Source organism: Sus scrofa, chromosome 8 (assembly GCF_000003025.6).
Source record: "Sus scrofa isolate TJ Tabasco breed Duroc chromosome 8, Sscrofa11.1, whole genome shotgun sequence".
NCBI lineage: Eukaryota > Metazoa > Chordata > Mammalia > Artiodactyla > Suidae > Sus > Sus scrofa.
In genome coordinates, this window is record NC_010450.4 from 105,714,039 (window position 1) to 105,728,314 (window position 14,276).

Here is a 14,276-nt window from a genome sequence, read left to right on the forward strand (position 1 = left end):
AATTGTTCACTTTTGAAAGCACCTATGTCCATAATGGATCCAATTCTTTCTTTCTTTTTTTTTTTTTTTTTTTTTTTTTTTTTTGGTCTTTTTAGGACCGCTCCTGCGGCATATGGAGGTTCCCAGGCTAGGGGTCAAATTGGAGCTGTAGCTGCTGGCCTACACCACAGCCAGAACAATGCCAGATCTGAGCCGTGTCTGTGAACTATACCAGAGTTCATGGCAATGCCCTGAGTAAGACCAGGAATCGAACATGTATCCTCATGGATACTAGTCAGATTCATTTCCACTGAGCTACGATGGGAACACCTGAATCCCATTTCTAACCACATACAGTTATTGTGATTTGGACAAATTATGTGAGTGACCCCTTTGGGTCCCTATTGTAATATCTATAGAATGAAGGTATTTATAATACTAGCTTTAAAATAACTTTCTAAGAATAAATGACAGTATTTATGTAAAGAGCTTAGAAAGTACCTGCTGCACACATGCCCTATGCATATCAGTTAGCGGTTTTATTATTAGCCAAAGCACATTTTGCATAATAAGTAAATGTAGTTTATATACCTTAGACAAATTTTATATTTGCAAATTAGTGATAAGCAGAAGCCTATATCATGTGTTTATTTGTTCTGATTTTGAGCTTTGTGGTTATTTTAGCAGATTTTTAGATCTAAGCTCCCTAAGTACATAGATGTTAGATTCATATTAGTACAGAGTAAAATATATAAAATGTAGTCTGGCAGTAATTCTTCCAGTGCGTTTCTACCTAAATGTCATTCAGAGTATTTTCTGTACTCATTTGGTTTTCAGCATATGATTAATTTTCAGGAATTCAAGAAGTATTAAAAGGAGAAAAATGTATGCCAGGACTCCAGCATCCTGCCCTTCCATTATTTCAAAGATGAAGGAACAAGAGCATGGAACTAGAAAGTCACAGGTAATTATTAGTCATGAACCTCATCATCTCAAAAGAGGCACACAATGAAATTAAAGTTTTCAAAAACTAAAACAAAAATGACTGGAGTAATTGCCTTTGCTAAGAGAACTCATCTTTCCTAAGTATGGTTATTAATAAGGAAGACATTTATTAAGTCTTACAAGAATAGAGGATAAAATCTACCAGTCTTATATGGGGTCATTACTTAAAATACTATAAATTAAAGATCTCTGATTTCCGGTAACAGAAATCATGCCTGAATAAAAGATTCACTGAAGCATGGATGCAAGAGCGGAGGATGCAGAAGGTCCTTGGGGTACCACTTGAGAAAGCAGCTAGACCATATTCTGATTCTCTCTGAAGTTTGCTTTTAGGCAAGCACCAGATGGATTGCACATTTGATACAATTTTGTCTGGAACACTTCCCAATGTCATTGTCCAGAGGTTTTCTCAGGCATTTTTACTACAGCACTCTTGAGCTGGAATTCCTGATAGGAACAGAGAAAGACGGGTTTTTTTTTTTTTTAATTATTTCTATATTGATGCTAGAAGCTCTATCTTTCTTTATTTTAAAAAATCTCTTTCATTATTTTATTTTGGGAATAGAATATAGAGTATTTAATAGATTGGCATTGTGTTTAGAATAAGTATAAAAGACACTAAAGTAACAGCATCAGTTACAAGAGAATATTTATTGCTTGGAAAGTGATGGAGTCAAATGGCATTGATTTCTGGCATAATGTACTATGACCCTCATCCATCTGTTCAGGGCCTGATGCAGAAATCAATATAATCTTTTCCTAGGGAAGCCGAGGGCATTCTCTGCATTTAGACATAGGGCTTCCAGATTGTTAATGTAATTAAAAAATAACCAAGACCTTCTAGAAGCTCTATTTTCCATTGTACTCTAAAAAAGTTTTTCCCTCAAAACAACTCTTTCTGATCAAATTTGTTATTCAGTTTATTTCTTTCATTTTTTCAATTCAATTATAGTGCAGTTATATTGATTACATCTTTTGAGATTCCCAGCTGAGTTTAAGTAAAAGTGCATTTGCAGACTGGTTTAAAATCGACCACTAATAAAATATGACTCCTAGTTTAAAATCTACCATTAGTAAAATATAACTCCTGTTACAGTAGCAATAAATATTTATGTGGAATATTTTAAGGTTTTTAGGGAGGTAAGCCTGACCTCAGTTTTGGGCAGCAGGGAACATTTGTATTGCTTTAAGAAACAGTCTAGAATCTTACAGAGTTTGATATAATTTCACATGTATCTAAAATTGCTTATTTTTTACTTGGACTAAAGCCAAATTATTAATTTACTAACATACTAAACAATTTTCAAAAATTGTATTCTGCTACAGTAATTTTATGTTTGCTAATGCAAAGGCTGAGAATCTGAAATGTAGCTTCTGTTTCAGCAGTTCAAAAACAACAAAAATTTGTCACATAATTCTGAAAGGACTGTTTTGGCTGGGATCAAAGAGAAATTGAAGTTTCATTGAAAGTGGGAGAAAAGTGGTGCTCACTCCTTCAAATGGTAAGGTCATAACAGATTTTATTTTCCTCTCTGACCTAAGTGGATGTTAGGAACATGACTTTTGTAAATGCTTTAGACTGTAATTCCCTCAGCACTTTCCTTTTTATCTGTGCTTCAAAACATTTTCTGTCTTGGTGTGGTTTTCAGTATTTATATTAGGGCTCCTAGAAAAGTCATTTTGCAAAAATACATAGTTGAGGAAATAATGTTGCTTAAAAGGTCATTTTTTTGGCAAATGGGTTCACAGTAAACTTTAAAACTTTGTGTTCTTATAAAATCATTTGAAGAAAAAATGTGGTAATATAATAATTTACAAAAATAAATCATTGGCTTCTGCCAAATACATGATAATCCAAGAAAAATGCAGAATTGCCCATGATACAGACACCTGTGTCATGAGATTGCCTTTTTGAATTAGCCCCTATTCCACTTTAGTGTACATCAACATAACTGTAACCCCTTATATTAGAAAAGTTAGACTGTATTTGGATATGATGGAAGTAATCTGAAAATAGATATGGTGGGTTCTTCTTACTTGCGGTAACTAAGCGTTATAAAATCACTCCAAACCCTGAAATTAATGAGGACCGAACATTGCTCCTAGAAGATACACAGGGTTAGGTTACTGCAGCCTCTGTTCACACAATGTCCATCAACTGATCAATGCATCACCTTGTTTTGTGTGTATCTCTGTTTGAAGACTCTTTATTTAAAATATGTCATTGATTCTTTAATGCTGAACTCACAGCCAGCAGCACTATAACTCCTGCCTGAATGGTGTTTATCTTGCACATTTCCTCCGTAAGACATGTCACAGTCTTCCTGAGGTTAGAAACACTAGACAGTACTTCAGCAGTACACTTGGGGGCCATTTTAAACAGTGAAATCATCAACAAAACCCTCAAAAAATGTGAAAAACATGGCTCTAAACAGACCACAAAAGGATACTTGCTGACAGTATAAGAGCTCAAACAACTAGACAGAGAATTTCTTCGTTTGATCTCAGCTGGGAATGTATGCGTCAAATGACTAAATTTTTTTGCTGCCCTGTGCATGTCCAGAAATGATCTGAAAGCACCTTGAGTATTTATTTTGGGGTTACAAATAAATTTTAGCAGGTAGGTGAATTCACAAATATGGAATTTGCAAATATTGAGGATTGAGTGTAATTGAATAAATACTAATAGTTTTATCCCCACTACATACTCAGGTCCTGCACAGAATGCCACCTTTATAGTTGTAAACTGAATCTTACAAACAAAAGTTTCCAAAGCCGCATTTTGTCATGGACATGAAAAGCAAGGCTAAAAATGATCTTTACTTTACCATATTGTATTTAGTTATGCTAAATGATTGAACTCTAGAAAAGTTGTCTGCTAAGCAGTTAGAGATCAGCTATTTTCTTCAAAAAATTATTTCAGTTTTATACTTTTAGATTATTACTCAAGTATTTTAATTTTATAAGAATGAATATACATTTGACTCAGTGAAGAACTTGTTAAAAGGTATTTCAGAGGTATTTGTCTTTACCAACTACAAGAAAAAAGTAATGCATATAAAAAAATATATGACAGATGTTTTTTCACAAAGTGCTACTCCAAATCTGATTAAAATATGGTAACTAAAAATTGTCCCCATTTCTTTAGAAGCTAATGATTAATCTGTTGCTGATATAAATCTCTTTCTAGTGACAGGTGGTAGGGAGTTAAAAGACCATTTGTGAAAAGACCTCAATTGATGCTAAATGCCAGCCTTGAATAAGCTAAGAGTTGAACAAGAGTAGAATCCATGTTAATTTTTTCCAGAGCAAGATTAAAACAAAGTGGTGAGCAGAATCTAAATACTTCTCAACCTTTTTTTAAACAAATGTTATTGTTTAGACTAAAATTTTGTAAATGGTTTAGAAATTATAAAGTATTCTCTGTGGATTCAGGCACTGCACACTACAGACTAATTGTTACTAAGCCAAGAATTGTTTATAAGCAGTCCTCTGCTTTATGGCTTGAGTGAGGAGTGAGATTTCTGTTTAATCATACATACCTGTGTAACACATTTAGCTTGTATAGTATGAATTAATGATACAATTTCAAATTTGAATGCAAACTTTATATAATAAAAATTACAATACAAATTTACTCTTTTTTTTCCCCTGTCTTTTTAAGGTGGCACCCACAGCATATGGAGGTTCCTAGGCTAGGGGTCGAATTGGAGCTATAGCCACCAGCCTACACCACAGCCACAGCAACACCAGATCTAAGCCTTGTCTGTGACCTACACTGCAGCATCCTTTACCCACAGAGCAAGGCCAGGGATCAAACCTGCATCTTCATAGATAACAGATTTGTTTCTCCTGAGCCATGACGGGAACTCCCAGACTTACATTTTTAAACAAAAAAATTTAGCAGTTGCCTGTATATCTTGAAGCATTTTTCAGTTATAACAGTTTCATGGATCTTGCAAATACCAGCTCATTACAGGATTCCATTTTCCAGAGTAATGAATAATTTAAATGGACTTGTGCTATATATAGTAAGTATACACAAAGGCTCATCTAAGCTATGCTATAAGAGAATTCTCATTTTGAAGTACTGTGGCAGGAAACATATAAGATGTAACAACAACAACAACAACAACAACAACAAACAACTGTGACCATGCTCTTTTGGGGAAGAGAAAAAAATAAATTATCTAGGGTCTTTCTTTTTCAGTGGGTTAGGATTGGCAATAACAGCCTGGGTCTGAAGATCAGCTTTCCTTTGAGTCTAATTCTGGTGAGATCAACTATCACAAATAACCTGACTCAGAATCTCATCCTTCTTACCTGCTATAGATCAAATCATTTGTCTGTTATTTCTAGACTGATATCACTATTTCTGATTGAGAAACTTAAATCTAAAGACCACAAGAACTGCTTTCAAAGTCCTGATGACACAGAGGTCATGACCAAGAGTTCCTATTAGTTCCTCATTCAGACAGTCAGTCACACTGAAACTTCATATCTTCTTCAGTAAAATTCTAGGACTTTGTGAATCAGCCTTTTCATGCCTCACTAAACTTACTAGGGAAACTGAAGATAAAACTTTCCATATAATTCCTAACTCATTCCACAGTTTGATCAAATTTTGTACTTAAAAATAGACTCTTAGAAAAACAGAAGACAGTCTAGGGATACAAAATGAAGGATTTGAGACTTTTAGTTCAGTTATGACACGTGAAGAGCTTGGAAATTGTTATTCTTACTCTTACAAGAAAACACAGGGCAAACTGAAAGTCAGCTTTTCTTGGACCCATCAGAGAGCTGATCTTTGGGCAGTTGGTCACCCTACACTATGGAGAATCAGGCACAGGAAAAGACAAATAGCTCCTGAGATTGGTTTGCCCTGGAGCAGAAAACTTTGAAATTTAAAAAATATGGTAGGAAAACCTAAGTGGTTACTTTTATGGATTGCTAAGCCTGAATGTAGATTAACGTAAGAGTGAAAAACTTCTGGGAGCTGCAGTCATAAGTAGGTCCCACACTTACTCAGGCTTTCACTCCAGGAACCCCACTGGGTTATCCCACTGAGCCTTTGACCAAAATCTCCTCTTGGCCCTTACTGGAGGAGGGGTATAATAGCCATCTTGAAACTTGCTCAGACTTTTCTCCACACAAAGCTTAGTCATAGGAAAATACCTGACCAGTCAAAGTGCTCAATGAACACTTTATTTTAAATAAAAATAATATAATATTTAGATTAAAGGAAATATGAACTAAAGATCAATTAAGAAATTTTGTTGAAATTCAGAAAATAAAGTTGATAGTAAAATGTCAAAAAAAAAAAAAAAAAAGAGTGGGGAAAAAAGCAGAGTCTCTAGGGGCAATGAGTTTGCCAGAGGACAATTCTGAAAACTTATCCCAGCTAACATAAGGGAATTTTACTCCAGCTTCAATTTTCCTGTATCACCTACAGGGAAAACAAGCAAGCAAACAAGCAAGAACAACAACAAAAATCATTCAAAACAAAATGAAAAATCAAACTTAACATGGAAGAAAGTTTTAAGGAAATATTTTGAGAATACAATAGCCAGGGAAGAGTGTAAGAGGAAGGAGGAAAACAAATTATAGCCCTGGAAGAAGGACAGACATACTTGTGAAAACCATGCCCTCAAGACACTGACTCATTAAAAGACAGTCTTAATGGGAATATTATAAAATGTGCCCTCATCCCCGTGCCCTGTCATCACACCCCAAAGTCTCTAGTATACCAGAAGTGGATTACAGCTGAAAGGGTTGCAAGATACAGACTGTCTCTTAGAAGCGGTATATAAAGAGTCTAAAATCCCATGTCTGTAGACAGAAACAAGAACACCAGAAGAATTTGAAGTCTCTGATACCTATAGCTATAACAAACCTTAAACACAGCCCAGCTCCTAGCCATAGTAACATAAATTTCTTATACTAAAGTCCTATTTATTTGAGCATCTATTACTTGATGCCACATGTTCAGCTTTCAACAAAAAATTCCAAGGTAAGATAAAAAGCAAGGAAAAATACATTTTGAGGACACAAAGCAAGCTTCAGAACTACACTCTGTTGGGATTAACAGACAAGGAATTTAGCATTGTTATGATTAATGTGTAAAGGATCCTAATGGAAAAATTAGATAACATGCAAGGCTAGATAGATAATACCAGCAGAGAGATGGAAACTATAAGAACAAACCAAAAGGAAATGCTGAAAAATTAAAAAAAAATAGCACACAAATGCCTTCGACAGGTTTATTAGATTCCACATAGCTGAGGATATAATCAGTGAACTTGAAAATAGCTCAATAGAAACTTCCCAAACTGAAATACAAAGAAAAAAAGCAAAATTAAACTAAAAGCAAGCTAAATAGCACTTCTAGGATGTGCGGGAAAGTATCAAAAGGTGTACAAAATTGGAACACGAGAAGGAGGAAAAAGAACAAGGCAAAATAAATATTTGAAGTAATAATGGCTGAGAACTTTCCAAAATTAGTGAAAGATACCAAACTACAGATTCAAGAAGTTCAAGAAACATCAAATAAAATAAACAGAAAACAATGAATGTGAGACTGATGCTATATCAAACCCTATTCTATCACTTTTCTCAAAATATTAAAAAATTTTTTTTCTAGGTGCATATATTTTCTAAGTGAACATGATGCTAATGCTAATGGTCCTTGCCAATTATTACTTTGTTTTATGAGGCAGTCGTAACTATTGTATCAGCATAACTTGTTTTATTGTGCTTCACAGATATCGTGTTTTTACAACTCATAGGTATGTGGCAACCCTTTGAAGAGCAAGTCTTTTGGTGCCATTTTTCCAACATTTGCTCACTTTGTGTCTGTGTGTCACATTTTGGTAATTCTCATAATATTTCAAACTGCCACAAACAAAAAGATTACAACTCACTGAAGGCTCAGATGATCATATATACTTTTTAGCAATGAAGTATTTTTAATTAAGGTTGTGTACTTTTTATTTAAGGTGTAATGCTATATTTAATAGACTACAGCATAGCTTTATATGGACTGGAAATCCAAAAAAAAAGTGTGACTTGCTTTATTGCAATATTCACTTTATTGTGAGTGGTCTGAAACCAAATTTGTAGTATCTCCAAGGCACACCTGAATTGGTTCTGAAGATATCATCTGTAAAGCAGGATATATATCATAGCAATCTCTTCACAGACATTAGAGCAGAACTTGTTGCTGATTGATTCATTTCCCTCAAAGTTTATACAAAGGGTGTGTAACTTTTATTAGTCTTTTACTTCCAAAATACAACTAACTTTTTCTGCATTCAGGGAAGCATGATTTACCATTTTCACCTTAGTCTTAGCTGCATTATCTTATCTATGGACAAAAAACTTAGAAATAAAAAGGGATTAAAGTACTCTGAGATCAAATCTCACTTATCAATACAAATGATTTCTGATTCATTTACTTTAAAACAGTGCATTCCATAGCTAATACTGTATAAGTATGATCTTGTATTATTTTTCTAGCTGAGGACATCATAAATCATGTATTAGTACGTTCTAGTATAACATCATATTTATTCCCCATACACTACCTGCCATCTGTTCTCTCTTTTCATTCCCACCCAAATAGGAAGATTACAAACAGAACTTTAAGAAAATAATTAGAACATGCCTGGTATATATGAATTTCATATTTCTAATATAGTTACATGGCAAAAAGCCATGTTTCTCATAAATAAGAATTCATAGTTTCTTTTTACCAAAGTAGTATGAATTCTTAAGAAGGGGATATATATGTACATTTGGAGAATATTTCTTTTATAGAGTATTTTTTGGGAATTGCATTTCAAATGAATGATGATGCCTACAAAATAGTTATTTTGGTGAGTTATATCATTTCAACTTATTCAGGCAATCAAGCAAAACTTCATTCTAAAGGTTTATACATTTTCACTTACAAAAAAATCTATTTTTGATGTTCTCTCTGATGGATACATGTAGTAATTTTCAGGGAACTTTTCCATTCTTTGCCTCTAGCTCCACTTTCTACCAGAAAAATAATTCTGTAATTGTATCTCTTAATCAGTCCATGGAATCATCAGTTTCTGTGCTGGTAGAGACTTTAGAAGCAAACTTATCCAATGTTCTCACTCCTTCATTTCATTGATGAAAAACTGAGGTACAAATTTAGGAAGTGACTTATCCAAGTTAAAGAAAATTCTGGTATTAAAATATAATTTATTTCTGAATTGTTAAAAATAATAAAGGAAAATTTCAGAGTATTCAATAGCCATAAAAACTAGAATTTTAGGTACCATATAAGAAAAGGTGGTGTGATATTATAGTTTCCTTTTAAAAAACAAGATAGTGGGAGACATCTAATAATAATTATTAAAAATATAGATTGACACTTATGGTATAGATTCTGTTCTATTTATAGAACATGACAGAGGAACCAATACTTCACCCTTCAAATTCTCTCACAGATCACACTTAGATTTGATTATTTCTTTACTTTTTATTATTATGCTTTTTATGTTTTAATGACAAATTCTCAGAATGTTATTTTATAGCTCTAAGGAATTATTCAGAGATATGATTAAAACAACTAATTTATTTTATAAATTAAAATAAAGTAATAGAAGTGAGTTAAAAACTAGATTGAGTGATGTCATATAAGGAAATATACAGGTCCTTATTTTTCTCATGTGTAAATGTTGTGTCTTTTCAAGTGAATATGGAACAAAATCTTTTTTGTATTATATATATATTTTGTATTTGTTTTTTTTAAAGGGCCACTCCCATGGCATATGGAGTTTCCTAGGCTAGGGGTCAAATTGGAGCTGTAGCTGCCGGCCTACACCACAGCCACAGCAACATGGGATCTGAGCTGTGTCTGCAGCCTACACCACAGTTCATAGCAATGCCACACCCTTAACCCACTGAAGCCAGGGATCAAACCTGCAGACTCATTGTTGCTAGTCAGATTTATTTCTTCTAAGCCATGATGAGAACTCCTATAGTTTTCATCTTATTTCTCACTAATCATTTTTTCTGGTCAATTTGTTTTTTTTTTCTTTTTTTCAAATTAAAGTATAGTTGATTTACAATATCTTGCCAATTTCTACTGTACAGCATAGTGACCCAGTCATATATATACGTAAATTATTTTTCTCATATTATCTTCCATCATGTTCTATCCCAAGAGATTGGATATAGTTTCCCTGTGCTGTATAGTAGGACCTCATTGCTTATCTATTTTAAATGTAATAGTTTGCATCTACTAACCCCAAACCCCCCAAACTGCTTTAACATGAAGGATTTTAACAAACATGTCTGTAATTATTTCTTCTACTAACACACACACACACACAAAAAAAAAAACCTTCTAGGTCTTTCCTGCCTTCTTGTCTCTTTTAAAAATAATTAGATATAGTGGATTTATGTAACATTTTTTTCTAAAATTCTTTATTTTTACAATGCCTTATAATTTCTACCCATTTTTATATATTACAAATGAGCTCCACAAAGGACCATTTGAGGAGATAGCCCTTTTGTTGTGGCTTTTAGCAAGTAGTGTGAATGAAAAGTACAAGAGTAATGACATTGTATGATTATCATTTTCTTTAAAAATTTTTTTCTCATTGGAATGAAGGGTTTGGAGATTATTGTGAGTTTGTCAGTAGGCAATATTCCCTCTTCCTGAAAAACATCCCCTTCTGCAATTTAAAAAATGTTTTCTTTTATGAATGTGAATTCAATAAAAACAATTCACTGTTCTTTATAAGAGGGCTACAAAATAGCATCAGTGGTTGAGGAGGCAAGCTGACTACTATTGTGATTATTGCTATAGCTATTTTAGTAATGGTCCCTGTAAACTCCCGTTGAAGCTTTCGTGCCGAATGGCAGTACAAGTCTTCCATCTGAGATAACACTGACTCAAAGGGACCACTGGCTGCAAGAACATTGTAAACTGACCTTTCACATTGGTGTGTATCAATTGGGATGCTTCTGGCTCCAAATTTAAAGAAAGTGCCTGACACACACTGATTTAAACAGTAGGAAATATCAAATGTTCAGAAGTTGTATGGGTTCACATTTGTTAGATTCAGCAGCTCAGTTATAGCCTTAAAGATTCAGATTCCTCTATCTCTCTAGTCCACATTACACAACACTCATTTTTTTCTTTCTGAGGTCTTTCTGCTGGGGTAAAATAGCTGTGTTTTTCCCAGTCTCAGCCTATGGAAAACCAGTGCTATGGCATTACCAGGGCTTGTGTTTCTTATTATGATTGCAAGACACCCTCAGCAATACCATCAGAAACTTTGAAAGAAAAAAAAAAAAAGAGAGAGAGAAAGGTTTATTACTTACAGGTCCTGGAAATTACATTGCACACCTGAGGCCACACAGTGAGGTTGAGGGGAAAGAGAAGAGAGAGACAGAGGGTGCCCCTGCCTGGGATTCTGCTTTTATTGGGATTGAGGGTGGGACCCACCCAGGGTTTCTAAAGCCTCACTCTGTATTGGTGAGTCAAACCTAAGAGTGAGAATTTAGAGTTAAGAAGAGAAAAAGTAAGAGCCCAAATGGCCAGTTATAGAAAAAACAAGAGTTCTAAAACAAAGGTTCCTGGGAGGGAGAAGGAGAGGCAGCTTGCCTCCATATCTAGTCCTGTGACTGGCAGTTTGTTTATTGGAGAAAGAGAGAGAGAGAGAGAGAGAGAGAGAGAGAGAGAGAAAGAGAGGGAGAGGGCTCTGTCTTTGAAGTGGATGCCTGTGTAATCACAGCTTAAGTCAGGCACTTGAATTTCAAAAAAGAAAAATCAGCCATCAGGCTTACCCTACAGGCTGCTGTAAGTCGAAGACTCTCATGTGCATATCTCCTCCTTTGCATCTATAAAATACATTTTCCCCTTATATTCTAGTTTAACACAACTCACTTACAGGGGATAAACCTTGCAATGATTGATCTGGTTTCCTCAAACAGTTACTGGCAAGGGAAATGGGTATTTTGAATGGTTTTATCAATTAGGACCATTCCTGAATCTGGAGTCGGTTCCCAAAACTATATGTGCTTATCAATGGAGGAAGGCTAGAGCGAATATTGGAAATGAAAATAAAATAGGTTCATTTTTCCTATTTAACAGTCTCCTCTTATAGGTGAACATAAAAAAAAAGAATTTAAGGAAAAGCTATTAAGGGAATAAGAATATGAATAAATATGAAAGCCACAGGGCTCTAAACTTCCTTTATTTTTAACAAAGGATATTATTTTACATATAACCCCCCCCATTTCCCTAATGGGAGATAAACAATAATGATTAAATATGTCATTAAATTCCCGTTTAGATTTTTTCCCTCAGTCTAAATGAGTGCCTTTCGGGTAATTTATTCAATGAATTCAGAGTTTAACTCCTTGTCATATCTGCCTCTCCAGCTTCCTAGGGTTTTGACTATTTTCCTCCTCTTCTTAATAATATCTGAGTATATTGGCAAACTAACATTTCTCCCATTGTTAGCAGGTGGCCCCTGTTTGGCACAAAGCCATTTTTGCAACTTGGTCATTCCTATTGCTGCTGAGCTCAGGTTGGAGTCTGTGCTCACTGCCTCAGAGCTGGAGACTTAAGCATGCTCTTCTGAGTAAGATGGTTGCTCCCTGAAAACTGGGTTATGCCCTTTGTGGACCAAGCACCACTTGGGTTCCTGATGACACAGATTTCCTGATATCTGACTACACCTCCTACTGGTTCCTGGAGTGGTGACTCCCCTTGTATCTACAAACATAGCATCCCATGAATCCTTGATGTTTGGGACTTCCTTGGTATTTGAACAGGAGCTTGCCTGTCATGGTGAACCTTTGGGTAGCCACCATGGAGTGCTTAGGGAATTCTGAAACTCCTTGGAGCTTCTCAATGAAGTACTCATGGCATTGGCATGAGATTGGATGAGCAAGAGACAGTTTACTTGGATGAACTCTTTTAGGACGTTAACTCTGGCAAGAACTCAAGGGGATTAGGCAAACCCACTGAGATGGTGGCTCCTAGAAGCCTGCAGAAAGCAATAGCCAATGCTGAGTAATGTTGAAGTGACTGAGTTACAGTGAAGATGGTGAGGATGGGATGAAAGGCCTGTTGGAATGTGCATATCATGTGAAGCCACAGGACCCACCAGGGGATATTTATGAAAGGGTCCAGAGGACATAGCATTCAAGAAGCACATCAGGAATATGTTGCCTGAGAGAAGCACCAGCATTGCTAGGAAATCCAGTGGTAGTTTTTATCCACAGGCTAGGACTTGTGTTAAGAAAGGTGGAACAAAATTTGGCAAAGGGGATGATGAGGCCCTGAAGAAATAGAGGCAGCGAGAAACCAGGGGTTGCAACTGTTATAACGACAAGCTTTGCAATATTTGTTTGTTTGTAAATCATTGAAATCTTGATGTGTGTTTGTTTTAGTAACTAGGATTCCCCTAACACAGACATTTCAGCCTTTAATGGGGTGCCATAATAGAAAAACTAATATATATTGTGTTAACTTGGACATTGGATACTTGATGGTGAGGAAATGTGAGAACTCTCATTTAATTAGCAATTCATTTCAGAAAGTCAGATATTTTGTGCAAAGCAGCTAACCAAGAGCCTGTATCTTATTTTGTTTAAAGGAAAAACATGTATAAAGAATGATAACACTAAGAGAAACCCTAAAGAAACATTAACCCTAAAATCCCAACCATTTTCCTTAAACAATACCAAACTTAGTAAAATGCCTGTAAATAAGTAGAAGTTATCTTGTTTGGATGAAAAAGCTTAAAATTATTACTTGGTGATAACTAATGATTGCCTTATATTTAAAAGTATATTTACTTTTCATTCCATTCCTATACAAACTGATCTTCAGTATGCTTACATGTAGTTCTGACATTCTATCAATTATATTTAGAATGTATCTTTTGGTTGTTTATAATGTTATATTGCATTTTGGAAACGTAAGTATATATCGTTGTCTGTTAAAAATATAAGCTTTACTGAAAGATATTCAGTATGTGTACAAAATAAGAATTTTCTACTGAAAAAAAAAGCATTTAATCGGAAGATATTTTTTCAGAATATGCCTGTAAATTCCACAGGATGAAAGCTGGAGGTACTAGTTATGCATTGAAAAGATGGTGGGATCAATGAATGTAGGTCCCAGTCAGTTTGGAGAATTTTCAGTCAAGAGTGCCAGATGAAGTGAACTAGAATTATAAGAGGATCTGTCCAGAAATGTTTAAACTTGAAAGGATTTTGGCATCAAACATCTTCAAACC

General features: G+C 34.8%; 1 long non-coding RNA gene across 1 annotated transcript in view; it reads left to right on the forward strand.

The window, feature by feature from the left end:
* LOC110262168 overlaps nt 747–14,276 on the forward strand; it is a 30,174-nt gene continuing 16,644 nt past the window's right edge. Inside the window, exons 1-2 of the long non-coding RNA XR_002346823.1 lie at nt 747–943; nt 2,371–2,486. This is a non-coding gene — a long non-coding RNA (uncharacterized LOC110262168). The remainder of the gene's footprint in view (nt 944–2,370; nt 2,487–14,276) is intronic.